Consider the following 10,687-nt stretch of genomic DNA (forward strand, 5'->3'; position numbering starts at 1 on the left):
CCCCTTTTCTACCCTGCGACGGCAAGAAAAGTTTTTGCCCTACAAACATTTAATGCACATTGCCTCGCTCAGGAAGGTCTCCTTGCCACAGTAGTCATGACCACATTCTGATAAGAGGTACGGTTCTCTTTTTATGGGCTGTTTTGGGAAGCTGCACAGAGCTCAAATCTCTCTGCTCTGCTCTGCTCTGTGTGCAGTTGGTCCAGCTGTAGTGGCCAGCTCGTTATCATGTCTATAGTGCAGGTGCAGCCTGGCCGCTCGTTAAGATGTTTTTAAACACAGCCCCACACAGACACATGATAAACCAGACTGACAGAGGATGTCCACGCACAAACACAGGCATCACACTCACACAGACAGACACACACAGACGCTCACACACAGTCACACATGCACGCATACACAAACAGACAAACACACAAACACAACACTGTTCCACACAGTAAAATGTAAGCATGGTAGTCGCCATGGTAACTTCTAGGGGTGACTTTAAAATGATTTTTCTCCAGATTTCTACAGTAAAATGCCACCAAAATGATACCAGAGGTAGAGTGAGATGTCAGGAACAATATGCAAAAGGAATGAGAAACACACCTATGAAGGAATTGATGTGACCTAAGGTCAAAGGTCAGCATACTGTAACTGGGTTGTGTTATAGGGGTGACTTTAAAATGATTTTTCTCCAGATTTCTACAGTAAAATGCCACCAAAATGATACCAGAGGTAGAGTGAGATGTCAGGAACAATATGCAAAAGGAATGAGGAACACACCTATGAAGGAATTGATGTGAGGTAAGGTCAAAGGTCAGCATACTGTAGCTGGGTTTTATTATAGGGGTGACTTTAAGGTTATTTTTCTCCAAATTTCTACAGTAAAATGCCACCAAAATGATACCAGAGGTAGAGTGAGATGTCAGGAACAATATGCAAAAGGAATGAGGAACACACCTATGAAGGAATTGATGTGAGGTAAGGTCAAAGGTCAGCATACTGTAGCTGGGTTTTATTATAGGGGTGACTTTAAGGTTATTTTTCTCCAAATTTCTACAGTAAAATGCCACCAAAATGATACCAGAAGTAGAGTGAGATGTCAGGAACAATATGCAAAAGAAATGAGGAACACACCTATGAAGGAATTGATATGACGTAAGGTCAAAGGTCAGCATACAGTAAATGGGGTTGAGCCATTATGGGTGGGATTTTTAAAATGATTTTTCTCCCAATTTCTACAGTAAAATGCCACCAAAATGATACCAGAGGTAGAGTGAGATGTCAGGAACAATATGCAAAAGGAATGAGAAACACACCTATGAAGGAATTGATGTGACCTAAGGTCAAAGGTCAGCATACTGTAACTGGGTTGTGTTATATGGGTGACTTTAAGGTTATTTTTCTCCAAATTTCTACAGTAAAATGCCACCAAAATGATACCAGAGGTAGAGTGAGATGTCAGGAACAGTATGCAAAAGGAATGAGAAACACACCTATGAAGGAATTGATGTGACCTAAGGTCAAAGGTCAGCATACTGTAACTGGGTTGTGTTATAGGGGTGACTTTAAAATGATTTTTCTCCTGATTTCTACAGTAAAATGCCACCAAAATGATACCAGAGGTAGAGTGAGATGTCAGGAACAATATGCAAAAGGAATGAGAAACACACCTATGAAGGAATTGATGTGACCTAAGGTCAAAGGTCAGCATACTGCAACTGGGTTGTGTTATAGGGGTGACTTTAAAATGATTTTTCTCCTGATTTCTACAGTAAAATGCCACCAAAATGATACCAGAGGTAGAGTGAGATGTCAGGAACAATATGCAAAAGGAATGAGAAACACACCTATGAAGGAATTGATGTGACCTAAGGTCAAAGGTCAGCATACTGTAACTGGGTTGTGTTATAGGGGTGACTTTAAAATGATTTTTCTCCAGATTTCTACAGTAAAATGCCACCAAAATGATACCAGAGGTAGAGTGAGATGTCAGGAACAGTATGCAAAAGGAATGAGAAACACACCTATGAAGGAATTGATGTGACCTAAGGTCAAAGGTCAGCATACTGTAACTGGGTTTTGTTATAGGGGTGATTTTAAAATGATTTTTCTCCAGATTTCTACAGTAAAATGCCACCAAAATGATACCAGAGGTAGAGTGAGATGTCAGGAACAATATGCAAAAGGAATGAGAAACACACCTATGAAGGAATTGATGTGACCTAAGGTCAAAGGTCAGCATACTGTAACTGGGTTTTGTTATAGGGGTGATTTTAAAATGATTTTTCTCCAGATTTCTACAGTAAAATGCCACCAAAATGATACCAGAGGTAGAGTGAGATGTCAGGAACAATATGCAAAAGGAATGAGAAACACACCTATGAAGGAATTGATGTGACCTAAGGTCAAAGGTCAGCATACTGTAACTGGGTTGTGTTATAGGGTGACTTTAAAATGATTTTTCTCCAGATTTCTACAGTAAAATGCCACCAAAATGATACCAGAGGTAGAGTGAGATGTCAGGAACAATATGCAAAAGGAATGAGAAACACACCTATGAAGGAATTGATGTGACCTAAGGTCAAAGGTCAGCATACTGTAACTGGGTTGTGTTATAGGGGTGACTTTAAAATGATTTTTCTCCAGATTTCTACAGTAAAATGCCACCAAAATGATACCAGAGGTAGAGTGAGATGTCAGGAACAATATGCAAAAGGAATGAGAAACACACCTATGAAGGAATTGATGTGACCTAAGGTCAAAGGTCAGCATACTGTAACTGGGTTGTGTTATAGGGGTGACTTTAAAATGATTTTTCTCCAGATTTCTACAGTAAAATGCCACCAAAATGATACCAGAGGTAGAGTGAGATGTCAGGAACAATATGCAAAAGGAATGAGAAACACACCTATGAAGGAATTGATGTGACCTAAGGTCAAAGGTCAGCATACTGTAACTGGGTTGTGTTATAGGGGTGACTTTAAGGTTATTTTTCTCCAAATTTCTACAGTAAAATGCCACCAAAATGATACCAGAAGTAGAGTGAGATGTCAGGAACAGTATGCAAAAGAAATAAGGAATACACCTATAAAGGAATTTATGTGACGTAAGGTCAAATGTCAGCACACTGTGAATGTATTTTATTACAGGGGTCGTTTTTAATTAATTTTTCTCCATATTTCTACAGTAAAATAAATAAACTAACAAATAAATAAATAAATAAAATGTCGATGAAAGGTGATTTATCTCCCCCTTACGTCAGTGAAATACAACTAAAACGTTGATTCATCTTGGAAGTGATTATTCTCCAGTAAAAGCTCATAGGCTTTATGTATCTTTCAGGACCTCCACTTTGCTCGAGAACCGTGCCTACCGTATTTACTATAGCGCGAGCGCAACGAAAATCAAACAGCGGCTCACTTTACCACGTTCTCGCAAACGGCGGCTCACTTTACCGCAGTTCAGATGTGACGGGACAATCTATATAGTTAGTTGCATTAAATAGTGGTTATTGTGGATATTTATTGCATTGAAATGTGTCTGGAACTGTGGAGATCTGGCTGTGAGGTCTTGGTGACGTGTGTGCACTGCAGGTCAGTCAGACAAACTTCCACTGCACCTGCTGCGCTTCGCCCTGCGCTGAGATTAGACCTGCCCAGCAAACATTTCCTCGACCTGGGTCGAGATGGAGACGTCCAATCTACGTCGCGTCACGTCGTGACCTTAATTCGACAGTTTTTCAACATGATAAAATAACATCTGAGTAAATATGACATACATAATGAGTCATTTTAGATCGGATTAATTAGTTAAATACTGCCAGCAAACATTTTCTCAATCCGCGTCCAGATGACGACATCCATCAGACGTTGCGTCACGACGTGACTTTATTTAGACTTTTTTTCGACATGATAACATTAGGGGGGATACGATCTCACATAACACATATTTAACTAAAAAAACACTGCCAAGAATGATTTCCTCTATCTACTGCTGTCTAGTGCTGTGTGGAGATGAAGACATCCAGTCAACGTCCAGTCATGTCAGGACGTAGATTCCACCTCTGATTAACGTTGGGCAGGCGGGTTGATATGACGTCTATCTGAGGGGTGAGATGACCGGCGGATGACGACGTCATTTCAACGGCGTTTAGACGGCATCGGTTTACGTTGTTAAAAACTATTCAAAATGATGGAAATATGTTTGTGAATGGGAGAAAACAATGTAGTACCATCAAGTGTATTGGCGGGGTGGGCTTAAATGTTTGTTATTCTAGCATCCATCAAGGAACTATTTTCCTCGCGTAGTGAACGCACCTGGTTTCAGCTGCAGTGCGGCGGCAGAAGAAGTTTTGAGTCGGCGAGGAGATGACACAGACGCGTGTGAAAGGTGAGCTTCGAAAAATAGTGTAATTTAAAATGAAAATGTGCTTGGTAAGACATTATACGTTCATGAGTTACATGTTAAAGTTCTGATTTTGTTGCTGCATCGTGTAATGTTACAGATATCTGCTGCATGTTATTCGTAACCGAGCGGCGGCTAACAGTAAGCTAGCAGGCGAAATAGCAAGGCCTACCCTGATACATCGAGTGTAGCATCGATGAAACCGAGTATATGTTCACAAAATGTACATTTTAAATTCAAATTCATACCAAGGAAACAGAGTAACCTCTTAGAAAAAGAAAAGTTTGCTGCTGTGAAAACTGTATCACTGCATTATTTTTTTATCATAAGCAACATGCATGGCTATGACCTAACAGTATGACAAACATTTTAAGATCATGACACACTAACATTACTGAGCTTGATGATGTCATATTTAGCTATCTCTACCTGAAACAGGACTATATTTTTGTGTCTCTGTCTCTCCCATAGGCCTGTATTGATAACTAGAAAATTTCCTCTCGGGAAATTTTGAATGGGCCACGGGAGCTACTGCGGGTTGTGCCATCTCTGTCAACATGGGAATCAAACCCACGATCTTAAGGTCAAGACAGAGCTGATCAGACAGACACATGATCATCTTTCTATAAGCACTGATATGGAGGAGCTGTAACCACATTAGGTTACCTGTGTGTGTGTGTGTGTGTGTGTGTGTGTGTGTGTGTGCGTGTGTGCGTGTGTGTGTGTGTGTGTGTGTGTGTAACTGTAATCACATGAAGCTGGCTCTAGAGTCTGTGTGTGTGTGTGTGTGACTGACTTGACACATAGTTAGTTAGTAGCTGCATCCTGTGTCAGTCTGATTTAGCTGTGTCTGTGTTTATAAACATTTAAACGAGCGCCAGGTGGATTGTTTATGAAGTTAACGAGCTCTGGCCTGAGGATCAAAGAGGTTACCACGGCGATAGGGGCCCCCGCACGTTGCTCTAAGGACTTAATGAAAATTTCGGTACGATTTGGTGTTTCTACAGTAAATATTTTGGCGACGCTGGCAGTTTTAAAACATCAGGCCGTTCTGCTCCTCTCAGAAAATATTTGTATTGGACTCAATGAGGAGCAGAGACAGACGTGGCCGCACTCAGAGGCTGATTCTGTCAATTCTGTAAGTCTCTCTGATATTTTGAGCACATGACATGAGAGATAACAAGTTTGTCTTACAAATTCTGAAAAAATTATGTCTGTAGAGTGTAAATTGTGGCCGTGCTGACAGTTTATCCAGAAAAAATACTGAATGTTTCTTCACTCTCTCCCACTCTAACCAATGATGTCACGCACTCTGACACGAACATTCCATGCAATACACACCCATTATAAACTCATAATTTCTCCAAAAATTATCATGGTCATTGATCAGGGATTGATCAAAAACTATATGACCTATCAAAACGTGGAGTAATACGACAATACACAAGACTTGTGTCTACTGTTTAAAGTTTAAATGGAGTCTCTAGGTGAAAGTATGCCTGAGCAGTAGACGTTTGTTAAACTCCAATGATTGGTCTTTTTCGCTCTTTTTTTTTCGCCCGTCCCATTGACTTACATGCAAATTTTTTGCGCAGTTTTTCGCGACTACGTCGCGAAAAATTCGTAAACTGTTGAGAAAAGTAATAGCACCCCGATCCCGATCAAACCGCACGTTTTGATATATAATTTTTTTTTAACTCGAAGAGTTGCAGGACTAGTAGCGAATCGAAAATCGTCCGGAAGTGGAAAAATAACTAGAAAAAGCATTTCCAAGAATGGAAATGGTGTGACTGCTGATAGCAACTGAACGCTGTTGCAGAATTAGCAAATAGTGCAAGCAGTGATCACCATACAAATGTTTGACCAAGGTCGGAATCAAACCCACAACCTCATGGTCATTAGACTTCCACTCTGCCTCTAGGCCACGGTGCACACACAGTTGCAGAGACTGTTGTCTGTTAATGATCTGCACACTGTCAACATCAAGAAAGCTTGAGAGTCAAGCTTGAATGACTTAGAATGAAAATTTCTGTGAATTTCAGGCTGAGAGCAGCAGTTTCAACATGAAGCAAGTTATCAGAAGTCAACAGAGGACAACTGGGAAAATAATTCACTGTAATTGTTGTTGAGGCAAGATTTGAACCAGCAACCTTCAGGTCTCCAGACCAGCAAGCTAACCACTAGGCTACAGACAGAGACAGTATGTGAAGGGTAAAGAAAACCTTTGATAAGAGGATCACTGGCTTCTGCTTAAAAAAAAAGTAAGGAATCAAACCCATGACCTCATGATCAATAAACCTTTACTCTGCCACTTCGCCACAGAGAGCACAGACATAAGCATGTTGCCATTGTAATGTGATGATGTGCTGCAAACGGTGGCAGAAGCAATTAATGCGTCTCTTAACGAACACCTGTAACCAATTGAGGGTGGGGGAGGGGAGCAGAATTCAACATCACATAACAAGATTGCTCAGCCTGGATTCGAACTAGTGACCTTGGGGTTGGCAAGCGGCCACCTTACCAACTGGACTACAGACAGAGTTGTGGAGAACTCTCAGCATTGGGCTGAATGAGAAAGAATTTTGTTCTTAATTTGCTTGCCTGGTTAAATAAAGGTTAAATAAAATAAAAAATAATGAGAGCAGAGAGCTCCCTGGCTGCATTTAAAAAATATTTAAAATTATTATCTAAGTCTCTTTGCATTTTTGACCAGAATTTTAGCCAGAAGACAAGTGTGGCTACAAAACTGGAGAAAATAAGTTTAATTTGCAGAAAAAGTTAAATATTTTAAAAAGTATAAATAGTTAAAAAGAGAAAAGTAATTCCGATAAAGTTCAAAAAAAGCTGCACGTTTTGATATATGAATTGTTGAAATAGCACAACACCTAACACACTAACCATATGGCCACAGAGAACCTGAGTTACAATGAGCTTTATACTATGAGGAATCAAAGACTGTCCAATGACAGCTGAATAATTGGAATCAAAAGTCAAGCAATGATGTGAAATGACTGAGGCAGGAATCGAACCCATGACCATATGATCACTAAACCTTTACTCTGCCACTCGGCTACAGGGAGCACACTGCTTTCAAGACTGTTGTCATTCATCGTAATGTGATGATGTGCTGCAAACTGGTATGAGTAATCAAGGAGATAACAAACACCTGTAACCAATTGAAGGCGGGGGAGGAGAGCAGAATTCAACATAACATAACAAGAGTTCTTCCCTTGGATTCAAACCAGTGACCTTAGGGTTGGCAAGCAGCCACCCTAACCCCTACACTACAGTGGAGTTGTGAAGAAGAGAGGTTGAGACTTTGATGAATGTGAGATTTTTCAATGATGCTTAAAATAAAAAGAAATGAGTATAGATTAGCCACACCAAGCAAGAAGAGGACTTTTTTGTGACCTGTGACTATTTTTTGGTGAATTAAAATGAATTAAAAAGCACTTAACAGCAAGTTACAAAGTTGAGCTCCTTCTCCTGCTGATGTGAAAAAAATGCATTGGGCTGAATGAGAGCAGAGAGCTCCCTGGCTGCATTTAAAAAATATTTTAAATTATTATCTAAGTCTCTTTGCATTTTTGACCAGAATTTTAGCCAGAAGACAAGTGTGGCTACAAAACTGGAGAAAATAATTTGTCTAGAGTTTAATTTGTGGCCGTGCTGACAGTTTAGCCAGAAAAACTCTAGAATGTTTTTTTGCCTCTATCCACTCTGACACCACTCTTGCTCTGCTCGTTAGACGCAATACACACCCATTATAAAGCTGAAAAAAATCAGAAAAAGTTAAATATTTGAAAAAGTATAAATAGTTAAAAAGAGAAAAGTAATGCCGATAAAGTTCAAAAAAAGCTGCACGTTTTGATATATGAATTGTTGAAATAGCACAAAGTATGAAGGACTAGAAGAAGACCGTAAAAAGGCGGAAGAAAATAGCCAAACAGAAGAACAATAGTGTGACTGCTAACTAGAAACAGCATTTCCTAACGGAACATGCGTGTGAATGCTGAAACCCAATGCTGAACCATGCTGAATTAGCAGAATAAATTGACAAAGACATGCGGAATGGCATACAAGAAACATGTCCATGGAAGGAATTGAACCCACAACTTCATGAGCAGTAACCTAACACACTAACCATACGGCCACAGAGAACCTGAGTTACAATGAGCTTTATACTATGAGGAATCAAAGACTGTCCAATGACAGCTGAATAATTGGAATCAAAAGTCAAGCAATGATGAGAAATGACTGAGGCAGGAATCGAACCCATGACCTTATGATCATTAAGCCTTTACTCTGCCACTCGGCTACAGAGAGCACACTGCTTTCAAGACTGTTTTCATTCATTGTAATGTGATGATGTGCTGCAAACTGGTATGAGTAATCAAGGAGATAACAAACACCTGTAACCAATTGAAGGCGGGGGAGGAGAGCAGAATTCAACATAACATAACAAGAGTTCTTCCCTTGGATTCGAACCAGTGACCTTGGGGTTGGCAAGCGGCCACCCTACCCCCTACACTACAGTGGAGTTGTGCAAAAGAGGTTGAGACTTTGATGAATGTGAGATTTTTCAATGATGCTTAAAAAAAAAAGTAAGGAAAGTGCAGAAATTAGCCACACCAAGCAAGAAGAGGACTTTTTTGTGACCTGTGACTATTTTTTGGTGAATTAAAATGAATTAAAAAGCACTTAACAGCAAGTTACAAAGTTGAGCTCCTTCTCCTGCTGCTGTGAAAAAAATGCATTGGGCTGAATGAGAGCAGAGAGCTCCCTGGCTGCATTTAAAAAATATTTTAAATTATTATCTAAGAATGGAAGAATGAAGAATGGAATGGAATTGTTTGTTTGTGTATGTGTGCATGTGTGACTGTGTGTGAGTGTCTGTGTGTGTCTGTCTGTGTGAGTGTGATGCCTGTGTTTGTGCGTGGACATCCTCTGTCAGTCTGGTTTATCATGTGTGTGTGTGGGGCTGTGTTTAAAAACATCTTAACGAGCGGCCAGGCTGCACCTGCACTGTTCTATTTATAGACTTTGATAACGAGCTGGTCGCTACAGCTGGACCAACTGCACACAGAGCAGAGCAGAGCAGAGAGATTTGAGCTCTGTGCAGCTTCCCAAAACAGCCCATAAAAAGAGAACCGTACCTCTTATCAGAATGTGGCCATACTGGGGCAAGGAGACCTTCCTGAGCACACTGATGTGCATTAAATGTTTGTAGGGCAAAAACTTTTCTCAGGGTCGCAAGGTAGAAAAGGGGGGCATTTCTGCTTTTCTAAAAAAATCAGCTCCTACTTTTATATTGAAGTGGATGAGCCACTGGAGCGGGTCTAGCTGCACAATTAGGCTCACTGAGACAATTCTGTAAGTCTGTCTGCTGTTTTGAGCACATTAAATGAGACACGACAAGTGTGGCTACAAACCGGTGAGGAAATCATGTGTCTAGAGTTTAATTTGTGGCCGTGCTGGCAATTTATCCAGAAAAAATCCTGAATGTTTTTTCGATCCCTCTCACTCTAACGATGATGTCACTCACTCTGACCCAACCCCATACACACTCATTGAAAAGTGTGAAAATTGTCAGAAATCCTCATGTGCTTTTAAAGGATTTATCTCAAAAACGGTACAAGCTATGAAAAAGTTGTAAATACAGGATGAATACATTAGAAGTTTGTCTACAGCTCAGAATTTGAATGAAGTCTCTAGCTGAAAGTATGTGGACGCTTTAAAGGCTGAAAGAAGTAAGAAGATTTGAAGAGTTTCAAGACTGTTCCAATGCATTCTCTATGGGGAAAAAAAAAATCAGAAATAGTTGAATATTGCAAAAAGTATGAATAGTTGAAAAGAGAAAAGACATAGCACACCTGTCCCGAAAAGGCTGAACATTTTGATATTTGAATTGTTGAAATAGCACAAAGTATGAAGGACTAGTTACATGACGAAGAAAGGCAGAAAATGGCCAAACCGAATAACAATAGTGTGAATGCTTCCAGCATTCACACTAATAATAAGAAAAAATCCACACAATAACAGTAGTGCCCGGGCTTTGCCCGGGCACTGGTCCCTGCAGCTATTTCATAGCTGTTGGGACCAGTGCCCGGTGCGATTGCCCGTGGCCCTAACTATCTTTTCAATATCTCACTTTACAGGTGTATTGCTGTGATAAAGAGACGCATACCAGGTACACTAAGGGTGATGGGGGCTTGAATGATTGTGAAGATTTTACCATCATTAGTGTGAATGCTGGAAGCATTCACACTATTGTTATTCGGTTCGGCCATTT

General features: G+C 40.2%; 1 long non-coding RNA gene across 4 annotated transcripts; it reads left to right on the forward strand.

The window, feature by feature from the left end:
* Nucleotides 1-490: 490 nt before the first annotated feature.
* On the forward strand, nt 491-2,332 carry LOC146960660 (uncharacterized). Of its 4 annotated transcripts, XR_015035397.1 has the most exons (4): nt 491-792; nt 874-969; nt 1,051-1,146; nt 1,931-2,332. It is a non-coding gene; the product is annotated as an uncharacterized LOC146960660 (long non-coding RNA). The 4 variants fall into 4 exon arrangements; XR_015035395.1 differs by lacking the exon at nt 1,051-1,146; XR_015035396.1 differs by lacking the exons at nt 1,051-1,146; nt 1,931-2,332 and adding an exon at nt 1,233-1,618.
* The last annotated feature ends 8,355 nt before the right edge of the window (nt 2,333-10,687 follow it).

Source organism: Trachurus japonicus, unplaced genomic scaffold (assembly GCF_045865225.1).
Source record: "Trachurus japonicus isolate A0001 unplaced genomic scaffold, Traja_1.0 AP030143.1".
NCBI classification, from domain to species: domain Eukaryota; kingdom Metazoa; phylum Chordata; class Actinopteri; order Carangiformes; family Carangidae; genus Trachurus; species Trachurus japonicus.